The sequence below is a fragment of the Lissotriton helveticus genome, chromosome 7 (assembly GCF_964261635.1).
Source record: "Lissotriton helveticus chromosome 7, aLisHel1.1, whole genome shotgun sequence".
Lineage (NCBI taxonomy): Eukaryota > Metazoa > Chordata > Amphibia > Caudata > Salamandridae > Lissotriton > Lissotriton helveticus.
Window position 1 is genome coordinate 1,193,750,319 of NC_136068.1, and position 12,008 is coordinate 1,193,762,326.

Genomic DNA, 12,008 nt, shown 5'->3' on the forward strand with positions numbered 1-12,008 from the left:
TGGCCTGCTATTGTTCGCCAGGAAGTTCTTTAGTAATTGTAATGTCATATTTATTCTTACTTTTGCTTATACAGTCTGTTCATGCTATTTTTGTTTGCTCTATTCCCGCAACAGTTCTCTCATGTAACGTAACGGGTTCTATTGTACAGTGCTCAGACACCTTCGGGTAAAGTCCGCGCTTTATAAAAATGCATCAAATAAATAAATAAATAAAAACTATTGTCATTACATTTGTCTGCTGCGCGCCTTTCCCAGAACATCAGAAACGAAACAGAAACTGTACACCAGTATCCCCACCCACCTTCTAAGTCACGCTCCTACAAAAGGGTGCGGCGGCTCTTCATATTTTCGCCCTAGTTGCTTGAATACCAGTTGAAACAGGAAGAAACGTGATCGTCCCCCGAGTGCGTCAGTCTGTCTCTGTGATAGGAAACAATGGGCACGGAGCGCCATCCCTCCTCTCGCCCGGTTCACGGTGTCGCGTCCTCTCTCTGCTGCTAAATCTCTTCCACGCATTGCACACTTGGAGTCGGCCCTCTGCAGGACAGTGGACGAAAAGTCTGCAGCCCGAGGGATCGCTTCATTCGGAAGAGGAGCCCCTGCAGGCTGCCTTAGAAGGGGCAGACCCCGTTCACACATTCGCATGTAAGTATTCAGGGAGGTGTCAGATAATTTTAGAGGGGGTGGGGGGGGAGCTAGCGCGTTTGTCGTTCCCTGGGTTTGCCGTTTACTACTTTTGACGACACTTCTGTTTTTTTCCACTGGCAATGCACGTTATAGCTGATAATCGTTTGTTTTCTTTAAGGGAACATAGGCGTATATAGATGAACAACAGAACGGACCACACAGCTTGAGGATAGATAGGGTGTGAAAGGAGTCTCGGTGAAGTGGAATGTAAATTGTTTCAGAGAGAAAGAATTCGCTTGGCACTTTGACACGAAATAGAAGCTCTGAAGATTCCTTTCTAATGTTGCTACTTTTGAGTTAAAAACCTCCAGGAAGTTATTGTTAACCGTATAATATCGGGAGTGTTATTGAGTCAAACGTTGTTCCACTCATCCCCAGATTTTCCTAAACTATCTTTAAATCGGGGGCGCAACGCCTATTAGACTCAAAGGGCTTCAGCTACCCACCCCCCCCCCCCCCCCTTCCCGTCGTGTGTGTCCCGGGCACTTAGCAGGTCTTTAAAAGACCTTTTAACGACTTGGTAATGAGGCTTTGTTCTTCTTTCATCCCTTCTTAGAGCCCCTCCATCTTCACTCTGCCAATTGCTGGAAGTATTAGCCTCTCCCGAAATTTCACTCTAGTTGCGCCTTAGTTTTAAATATATAGAAGGTGATTGATGTGCACGATCGATATAATTTAAGTGATTTGTTTACACCTTGGTTGATTGGCCAAATGTGAAGCACCGCAACACCCAGACCACAGAGGCAGCTGTAAACAATAAACAATACATAACCATATCACATAGCCAGGACACTAAGAGTCGCAATTCTTTGCAATAACATCGTGGATCCAGACCAAACCTTGTAAAGCGACCAAATAGGGTGAAAGTATCACCAGCAATACATTTTAAGTGTGTTATATTATATATCACTACGGCGTTCTGTGTCTATATAAAGCACAAAGTGCAAGGTGATTGGCAATATCCTTTAAATATATTCTTTGCAATACTTTATTTACTATTGCGTTTTGTCACTTCAGGCCAGGGGGAGATTTGTAAACAAATGTAGGTGGAGCAGATTAATATTTATTCTAGGATTATATTCTTTTACGTTCATTATCGAACTAGCCATCACTCGCTCTGGATCCTTGAAGTAAAGCTGTAGATCACAGCTTCTTAACTTATCAGTGTTTTCTAGACTCGTCCAAATCACTAATAGAACAAGCCTTACTCTAGTATGTTCCTGTCTTCACTGACCTCATACAGAAAAAAACGCCGTCAGTCCCACAGGCTGTACAGAGCCACCACTCAGAGTCATCTCCCGGTGGTCTACACAAAGTGTCTCCTCTTTAGGGGCGGCTCCTCTGTATTGGTGGAGGAGCGTCGCCCCACTGGCTCAGAGCCAGCAAATGAAAAATAAAATGTTATACCATAATTGTTTAAATTTTCATTTGCTGGCTCTGAGCCAACTTGTGCAGGGAGGGGCGGGTCCGGGCATAGGAGGGCGGAGGAGGAGTGCTATGTGCACTTTGTTTGGCCGACCAGCTCAGTCCAACCAAGCACACATGCGCACTTAGGTTTCTCCAACAGGGTGTATTTAACAGCCGGGCTGGAGAAACAGCACAGACTCCCTGCCCTGAGCAGAGCGTCTTTTCAGACCACTCAGGTCAATCCCTGTGCTGCTCTCTTGGGATCAGAGCAGTGCAGGGATTGCACAGGGAGTCTGATGCTGCCCCAGTGCTTGCTGGGACCAGGAAGCAGCACAGTAGAACATCGAGGCGCGAGGAGCGATGCGCCGGCAGCTTCGGGTAAGTGTTCTTTTTCAAAATTAATTATTCCCACCCGCATCCTCCCCTCCTGGGCTCCCCCTGCCCTATCACCTCTTCATTGTGTTGGGCGCCACTGTCTTTTGTATTGGAATACACTGCTGAGTAGAGAGGTACACAGCTCTCCCACACAGAGATAATGCTACAGGCACTTCTTGTCTGATGCACATTGCCTTCTCACAAGAACCTTGCTAGTGTGGCATGTATCAGGTAACCCAAGAGTGGTGTCTTCCATTTGACTTCAGCCACTTCTGCTGTCAACATGCCAATATTAATCTTGTAAATGGTGCTTTCATTTAGAAACACACTAGTCATAGGAGCTGCTGCAGGCAGCTTGTTTGAGAACAGATTTTAGAAAAGTCAAGTCAGCTTATAGCAAGCATCTTAAGGACATAATAGGCGCGTATACGGCACATATGACAGGTGCGCTGATTACGTGTATTCACATTATAAATGTGGACATTGTAGGGGGCAAGGCAAGCAAAAAGTGTTGACCAAAAACAAACTCATACATTTGAAGGTATTCACAAACACTTGGACAAATAAATTGTTCCAAGTGGACAAAAAAAATGAATTAAAAAAGTGGCTTTTTACACGTGCTTCAGTGGAGTATATACTATGTGGTCAGTCGAATGAAGTATACACAGTGAATACACAAAATACCTGAAAATCTATGATGTACGTAGACTTCCATGAGTATTTCTGTTCCATTTTATGCATTCGAAAAATGCGGAGAATCTAGGCAAATGGTAAAGTTAAGTCAGGAGTTCAACAGTTTTGCATGGTTTTCTTAGCCAGGCCCTTAATCTCCCTGTCAATGTCAAAGTTCGTCAAAACTGAGGAGCATTTACAGTCATGCTTAGCACCAGTATAAAGAACTACATTAAGAAAAATTTACAGGTGAAGAAAGGATAGACTACTTACACTGAACTTACCATTCTGTAATGCATTTATAAACGAATTTTAAGCATAGCACTCAACTCTTCAATTCTTTCAATAAATAGGTAAATCAAATTGATATTTTCATAGTCCTTTGTATTTTTAGGGTCAAGCCTGCGAGAGACTGTTGTATACATATAAAGTCTTGGAACCTACCCGTTGCTTACCATTTGTTGGCTAGCTTGGCACTCTTCTTTACAGCCTTGTAATCATCAATAACAAACAATGGTTCTGTCGGGTGTAGCTATTTCTTTGTAAACAAAAACAATCATGTAAATAATATATCAACTGATGGCGCAGAATTAAAGGCGTAATTAACCATTTAATTAAAGTAAAACAAAGAGAGAATGATTTATTTAGATTTAGAAATGTTCAAATAGAAATTTTAATTTACTGCAATAATTGCCATAGGAACAGGCTTTCTAATAACACAATCAATGAAAACGGCGCAAATTACCTATATTTACAGTGATGAGGTAAATAAGGTGCAGATGTGACATTATCAGTGTATTTCACAGGTAAGTGACAAAGTAGACGAATGGAGAAATATTTACAAGTTGCGAAAACAAAGCAGTGTCCAATTACACAATATAAAGCAAGTGTCTCAACCTCAGGAGTGTATCTATAGTCGTTTTGAAAGCAAAGAGACCCAATAAGGATTGGACTATGAACAACCGTTGACATTTCAACCCTATTAGAAGCACTAATAAGAAAGAGTCAGTGTGGGTCTTCTTCAGGATGTGGCATATTTATTTATTTATTTGAGACAGCCTTGAAAAAATGGCAAAACAGTCTCTGCTCCAATCCGTCCCACTCCAATCCAGAACAATCTGACCCACTCCAATCTTCCGCACTCAGGTTTGCCCAATTCAAATCTAAAACAATCTGCCCCACTCAAATCCAAAACAATCTACCCCACTCCAGTCCAAAACAATCTGCCCCACTCCAGTCCAACACATTCTGCCCCATTTCAATCCAAAACAATCTGCCCCACTTCAATCTGCTCCATCGCAGTCTGCCCCACTACAATCCTTAACAGTCTCCCCCGCCCCAGTCTGCCCTTGTCCAAACCAAAACAACCTGCCCCCACTCCAGTTTGCCCAACTTCGAAAACAATTTGCCCCATGTCAATCTTAAACAATTTGCCGCACTCCAATCCAAAACAAATTGTCCCACTCAATCTAAAACAGTCTGCCCCATTTGAGTCTGCCCCACTCAACCTCCAATCCACCTCACCTCAACCCACCCACTCCATCCCAATTCACCCCACTACAATCCAACACAAACCTCCCCACTCCAATCCAGTTCGCCCCACACCAATCTAATTCACCCCATACAGCCCAGTCCAATCTACCTCACCCCAATCCACCCCACTCCTTCCCCCAATCCACCCACCCCACTTCAATCAAATCCACTCGCACACAAAACAATATGCCCGCTCCAATCCCAAACAATTTGCCCCTCTCCAATCCCAAACAATCTGCCCCTCTCCAATCCCAAACAATCTTCCCCACTCCAATGCAAAATAATCTGCCCCACTCCAATACAATCTGCCACACTTCAATGCAAATCAATCTGTCTCACTCCAATCCAAACCAACCTGCCCAACTCCAATCTGCCCCACTCCAATCCAAAACAATCTGCCCCACTTCAACTCAATCTGTCTCACTGCAATCCAAAGCAATCTGCCCCACTCCAAAATGCGCACCACTCCATTCTAAAACAACTTGCCCCACGCCAATCTTCAAAACAATAATATTCCTCTCTCCAATCCAAAATAACCTGCCCCACTCGGATCCAAAACAATCTGCACCAGGCATAATGCTGTCCCTGTTTTGTCTATTTTTTTTTTTAATTAAGTCAGATTGATAAGTTGATATTGCCTAGTCATATCCCATTTATATGGGATCATATTATCAACAAATTAAGCAGGGTTAGCAGTTCAAAGTCAAAGTAACTTTTATTTCGGTTAAAAAGCATATACACAATTTATTCAACATACAGTGCGTTGTCATTAAAGTGCATTCATAAGATAATCCATCGCTTCAGGTAAACACAATCAAATAAAACTAAAACCACTGTTAAAAATAACCACAATTAGTTAAAATTTGAAGCCCCTCTTTTTCCGTACTAGTCCTACTGCTAATAAATATCTAAACTAAAGACTATGGGCCTGATTCACAAAGATAAACTTAGACCAAAGTCTAGGTTTATGACTTTCAGACTTCACAAAGGTAAGTTACGGGTAGTATCTTTACGTCCGCACTCGGGCGGAATCTAGTGAAGAGATTCCGCCCGAGTGCATACATAAAGGTACTACTATTAACTTACCTTGGTGAATACCAAAAGTCGTAAACAGACTTTTGGTCTAAGTTTACATTCATGAATCGGGGCTATGTGTGGGGTGGTGCCATGTTTTACAATTCTCAGTGCCTCTAGATGTTTCCTAAAACCCATATTGCAGCAAATCGGGAGAACCCATTAGCTTCTGAACTTGGCAAGACAATTTCTTTTTTTTATATATGTGCAAGATTTTCTGTAGCCGCCACATTACATAAAGTGCAAATAGATTCTTTGTAGGCATTGTGGGTTGGTTTCCACCTTGCTGTGAACGCTTTGATTTAAAGATTTGGCAAATTAGTGTCGTTTTTGTTTTCTTTAATAAGTTTTGTAATTTTTTAAATACATTTTTTATTTGGATTTGAAGGGTTTTTAAGCGAAATTTCATATAGAAAATTTTTGCCAAGTGGGGTTGAACAACATCTTGATACTTTTCAAACCTTGGGTATGGTTTGGCAGCAAGAAATTGAGTGGTCAACCTACCCGTTCTGGGATTCTGATGAGGAATGGTCTGTTAATGTTTGGGGAACACTCTAGAAGGAGACTTGGCCAAGCTTGCCGAACCAAATCTGTACATGACGGAACCAGGGGAAAGTAATGAAACTGTCAAGTTCCAGTAATTCCCTATCTATAAAGTGCCAGTTCCTCTGTGAGCCATAATCGTATCCACTAAAGCATCAGTCTCAGGACAGCTATGTGATCTATTCTTGTTATGTCCAAATAGATAGGTATCAGTGGTGTATACATAGGGAACCCTAATAGCCTCCTTACAAACTTGCTCTCACTTAGCGTAAACTGACTAAGATTAACGACACCCCACAACTCCACCCCATTTAAAGCTGCCCCATGGGCCTTTTGCTTGTAGACTTCAAGGGCTGAAGAAATCGCTTTAGATATAGTGACTTGGTGTTTTTAGGTCGCCTGAGCCAGCGTGCATGCGCTGTTCTGCGAGGCTTCTAGTGAGGACTTTAAACTCGAACCACACGCTCGTGCGTGTGGTCCGAGTTTAAAGTCACACACTATTGACCTTTGCGTGCGTCTTTCTAAGAAAAACAGCAGGCAATTGGCCAAAGGCGGGTGCATGTCCTGCCTTCTCTCTCCCCTGGCCTAGGGAACCCGGGAGCGAGCAGCAGCGCAGCCGGGTGCCAGCTGCATACCTCACATTCCTTTCGCGGCCGCGCTTGTTTTTTTATGCCTCCCATTTCCTGCTGGAGCCACAATCGCGAGGCACAGGATTGTGGGCTGATGGAAAAAAAATCGTCTCTGGAAGAAGTGAAGTGCTGAAGTCATGCTCCGGTTTCAGAAATTCCGATGAAGCATGAGTAAAACAATTTTTTTTAAAACACGGAATAGCGCAGTGGCAACAGCTCCGCGACATTAACCAGTTTCATTTTATTCGCCGTTTAGAGGCATTTATCTGCATAATATTTCTACTGTTGGAGTGTAATTTTCCTCAAAGTTTACTCTGAGAATGAATAGGTTGTTGCACAGCAATTCTGGCCAGCTGAGTGCGAGCAAGGCACATTATAAATAGAGATCCCAGCCCGAAAGAGTGTTTATCTAGAAGGATGGGTCTGCACAAGCAACGGGCCTGTGATTCAATACAAAGCTATGCAGCACAGCATTGCAAATGACTGTAATTGGAGATCGTAAAGCCTTTTGTATGGATTTTTTTAAGCAACCACCTTCTTTACTCATAAGATCTCTGTGTAGCTTGTCAGAAATAATAATATAGGACGAATCATATTTACCACAGAAAACTTTGGCATACTGGGTGCAGAGAATGTACTGTATATATGTCCCTCATAGCTGGTAACTTAAGGCAGCAAATGTTTCTCTCCCTACTCCAGCAGGAGGACAAATATGGGGTAGAGATGACTTCCTCTTCACTGCCCCTTGGGCTCTTTGTGGTTTAGCGGCGAGAGAACAAAGACGGAACAGCAATAGCGCAATCTGGCGGCCAATATGAACTCAGACGCGAATGCACAAGCACCGTAGTCCCACAATTTGTAAAAAGCCAAATTTACAGGCATCGACAAGCACCGCATTTGAGAATTTGGATTTCAAAATGGTTATAGGCCTCGTTATGGTGTAACTGACTAGTCTCGGTTTACTCCACTACTGTGCAGGGATTAGATTTATCAACATCAACCGGGATAGTGTAACGGCCTGTGCACGGGCCCCATCTTGGTCTTCAGTCAATATAACATTTAGTGACAGCCGGGCGTTGCCTCCTACTAAAATAAGAACCCTTGGTAGCATCATTCGTAATACTGGGGGCTGAGAGGGGGTGACTCCCTGTGACTGGCAATACCACCAATTCTGGGGGGGGGAGGGAGAGGGGTGACTCCCTGTGACTGGCAAGACCACCGTATTCTTTCAAAGGGGCGTGGCATATGTAATTAGGTCGCTTAAAATGGAAAGGTTAAAATCTGTGTTCATTAGAGTGGCCGCATACACTCCGTCTTTCTGTTATTGCATCCTGATTTATTGCACAACCACTGGCATTACAACTAAAGAAAGCTGTGACTAGTGGCATTGTAAATGGTTGATAGTTGAATAAGATAAGTGTAGGAGAGTAGGATCTGCTTATTAAAATGTTCTAATGGTGGGGATTCCCAATCTTCTAAAAAGAAAGGCCAAAAGAAACCATGATGTAAAGTCTGTAAGCAGAACAGCCATTGGACTAGTGGTTGCAATAAGAAAGTTGCAACTCCAACCACCATTGCCCCTAAGGCAACTGTTCCCCCTAGTTCAGCTCCAAGTGGTGGTACTCAGCAGTAGGGTGTAGTAGGGTTAACCCTGGGTACTGAGATGGGCTCTGGCCCAACTCAGGCCGTTTTAATCTGTGATGGAGGCATGGATATGTCCTCCTGTGTGAGTCCCAGTAACTTGGGCAAATACAGACAACAACATTTGATTAATGGAACAGAGGCTATGGCCTACAGGGACACAGGAGCAAGTGTCACAATGGTGACACAAGACCTTGTGGACCCTGGACAGATCATACTTGGTGAACTTTACCAAGTGACCAATGCTAGCAATGTCAGGACTAACCATGCCGTGGCAGTTGTTAATTTCTCCTGGGGAGGGGTAAACTGGCCTCAAAAAGTTGTGGCAAGTGTGGACCTCTCTGTAGAATGCTTGCTTGGAAATGATTTAGAGACTTCAGCCTGGTCTGAAGTGGAGTTGAGGACCCATGCAGAAATGTTAGGGATCTCTGCACATGTGTTTGCTGTGACTAGGTCACATGCCAAAAGGTCTAACACTGAACAGGCCCTGGATTCTGGAATAATAGACCAGGTGCCTTCCAAGAAAAGGAGCAGTAGGGTTAAGGCAGTGCCTTCCCCCCTGACTCAGAGTGATGATCAGTCTCTTGAGGGAGATGATTGTGCTCCTGGGCAGATATGAGTCAGGAGAAGCTGAGCTGCCCTTCTCTTGAACCACTCAGACAGCAAGCTACTGCTGAGGCTGCTGGGAATGCTAGTGGCACCCATAAGATTTATTGGGATGATGGACTCCTGTACTCAGAGAGTAGAGACCCCAAGCCAGGTGCAGCCAGGAGGTTGGTTATACCTTTGAAATTCAGGGGCTTCCTATTGACACTAGCCCATGATATTCCCGTAGCAGGACACCTCGGCCAAAACAAGACTTAGGACAGAATTGTCCCTCACTTTTATTGGCCCCAAATGTCTGAAGACACAAAGGAGTTTTGTCGCTCCTGTGCCACCTGTCAAGCCAGTGGAAAAGCAGGTGGTGCAACAAAGGCCCCCCCCTGATACCACTACCTGTGGTGGAGGTTCCCTTCGAGAGAGTGGAGATTGACATTGTTGGACCAATGGATCCTCAGACAGCATCTGGGCACAGGTTTATCCTAGAGGTAGTGGACCATGCCACTAGGTACCCAGAGGCTATACCCCTTAGGACCACTACAGCACCTGTTGTGGCAAGAGCCATCTTGGGAGTGTTCTCAAGAGTGGGTTTCCCTAAGGAGGTAGTTTCTGACAGAGGTGAAAACTTTATGTCTAGCTACTTGACTGCAATGTGGAAGCAGTGTGGAGTGAATTACAAATTCACCACACCCTATCACCTACAATGCAATGGTTTAGTTGAAAGATTCAACAAAACCGTAAAGGGTATGATCAAGGGTCTCCCAGAAAAGCTTAGGCGGAGATGGGACATACTAGTACCCTGTCTTTTATTTGCATAGAGGGAGTTTCCTCAGAAGGGGGTTGGCTACAGCCCTTTTGAACTTCTGTTTGGGCATCCTGTAAGAGGCCCATTGTGTCTGGTGAAGATGATGGGAGTTACCTCTCAAACCCCCTAAACAGGACATAGTGAATGAAATAAAATGAATGAAATAAAATTTATAATGCGCAACTAAAACCCGAAGGCATCAAGGCGCCTAACAAAAACAGATCAAAGCAAAAAGGCAGAACACAAGTACAAATATGACTTCGCGAAAAGCCGGGTTTTCAGAGCCTTTCTAAATGACTGCATGGTGGGAAGGGACTTAAGTTCCACCGGAAGAATATTCCACCACTTAGGTGCCAGAGTGGAGAAGGCTTTACCACCCCATTTGGCTCTACGGGTGCGGGGGACTGATAACAGAAATTTGTTGGCAGAGCGCAAGTTCCTAGAGGGGCTATAGGGAGACAAGATGGATCCGATCCCAGTAGAACTGCCTCTGGCCAGGGCCCCGTAGGTCATGCACAAAGTTTTAAAGAGGATCCGATCTTCAATGGGGAGCCAGTGTAGCGATTTTCTGGCGGAGGTGGCCGAGGCACGTCTGGGCAGATCTAATACAAATTTGGCCGCCGCGTTCTGGACCATTTGCAAGCACTGCAGCAGACCCTTGTTTAGTCCCGCATACAGCGCATTGCAATAGTCCAGACGGGAGCCAATGAGAGCGACCACAACTTGTTTTCTCGCCTGCTGAGAGAGATAGTGTCTAATCTTCCTCAGTACATAAATTATGCCCCAGCAGGTTGAAACTGTTCTATTGACCTGTTGGCGCATGCTAAGGGTAGGATCGATCAGGACTCCAAGGTTTTTAGCTAATGTAGCAGGGACAGGACAAGCTCCCAGTGAATCCGGCCACCAGTTCGCCGACCATATCTCTTCCTTTCCTCCGAACACCATGACCTCCGTCTTCTCCCCATTTAATTTCAATGAATTGTGGATCATCCATTGAGCGACTGCCTCCATGCAAGATCTAAAATTGGAGGCATCCAAGCTGGCCGGCTGGGAGAGACAGACAAGGATCTGGGTGTCGTCGGCGTAGGAGACTACCTCCATCCCGAAAGATCTAATCAGTCTGGCAAGTGGGGTCACATAGATGTTAAAAAGGGTCGGACTTAATGCCGACCCCTGAGGGACCCCACAGTGCACAGACAGGGATGGAGATAGAAAATCCCCCAGCTTCACCCTCTGCTCTCTCTGGTCGTGGAAAGAGGTCAGCAGACACAGGGCAGACCCCTCAACCCCAATCTCCCTCAGGCGTGATGTTAAGACCGAGGGAGAGAGGGTGTCGAAGGCAGCCGTAAGGTCTAGCAGGATCAGGAGGGTGGTTTGGCCCCCATCAGCTCGTGTGCGGATATTATCCAGCACTATGGTGAGGGCCGACTCGGTGCTATGTTCCCTCCTGAAACCATGCTGCGAGTAATCCAGCTGACCAAAACTTTCCACGAAGCCCGCAAGATGCTTATTCAGATGGATTTCCAGCATCTTCGCAGGAGCAGGGAGCAGTGAAATAGGGCGAAAGTTCTTTAATACCCCAGGGTCGAGAGATGGTTTCTTGAGCAAGGGCTTTACCACTGCCCTCTTCCATTGCTGAGGAAAGATGCCGTCCCTCATAGCCCTGTTCATGATCTCAACAAGAGGGGGCAGGAGAGATTCCCTGCACTGCTTGAGGATCTTAAACGGACAGGCATCTAAAGGGGAGCCAGACCTAATTTTATTCAGGAGGTTCTCTAATTCCTGAAAGGAGAGAGGAGGGAAGGAGGCAAGGCGCCTCAAAGAGGAGTTCTCAGCAGGAGCTGGTGCGGAAACAGAGGGGACAGAGGGCTCAGTAGTTAGAGTCCTCTGCAGCTCTAAAGCTGAATAAATATCAGCGATCTTAGTCTGAAAGAAAAGAGCTATGTTGTTACAAAGTTGCTGAGAGGTGGTAACAGGGTCCGGGATCTGCAGGGATGTCAGAGAGTCAACAATCTTGAAGAGCTCTTTTGGGGAGGAAAGTG

At 45.0% G+C, this 12,008-nt stretch overlaps 1 protein-coding gene across 5 annotated transcripts in view; it reads left to right on the forward strand.

The window, feature by feature from the left end:
- The window catches only part of LOC144770102 (sterile alpha motif domain-containing protein 9-like), a 554,812-nt gene that overhangs the window by 460,160 nt on the left and 82,644 nt on the right, over positions 1 to 12,008 (forward strand). Inside the window, exon 1 of one of the 5 annotated variants that reach the window (XM_078654358.1) lies at positions 282 to 645. The exons of 3 other annotated variants lie outside the window; for them this stretch is intronic. The gene's annotated coding sequence lies outside the window, so the exon portion shown is untranslated. Of the gene's footprint in view, positions 1 to 281; positions 646 to 12,008 lie in introns of those variants that run through there. One more of the 5 variants, XM_078654357.1, reaches the window with a different exon arrangement.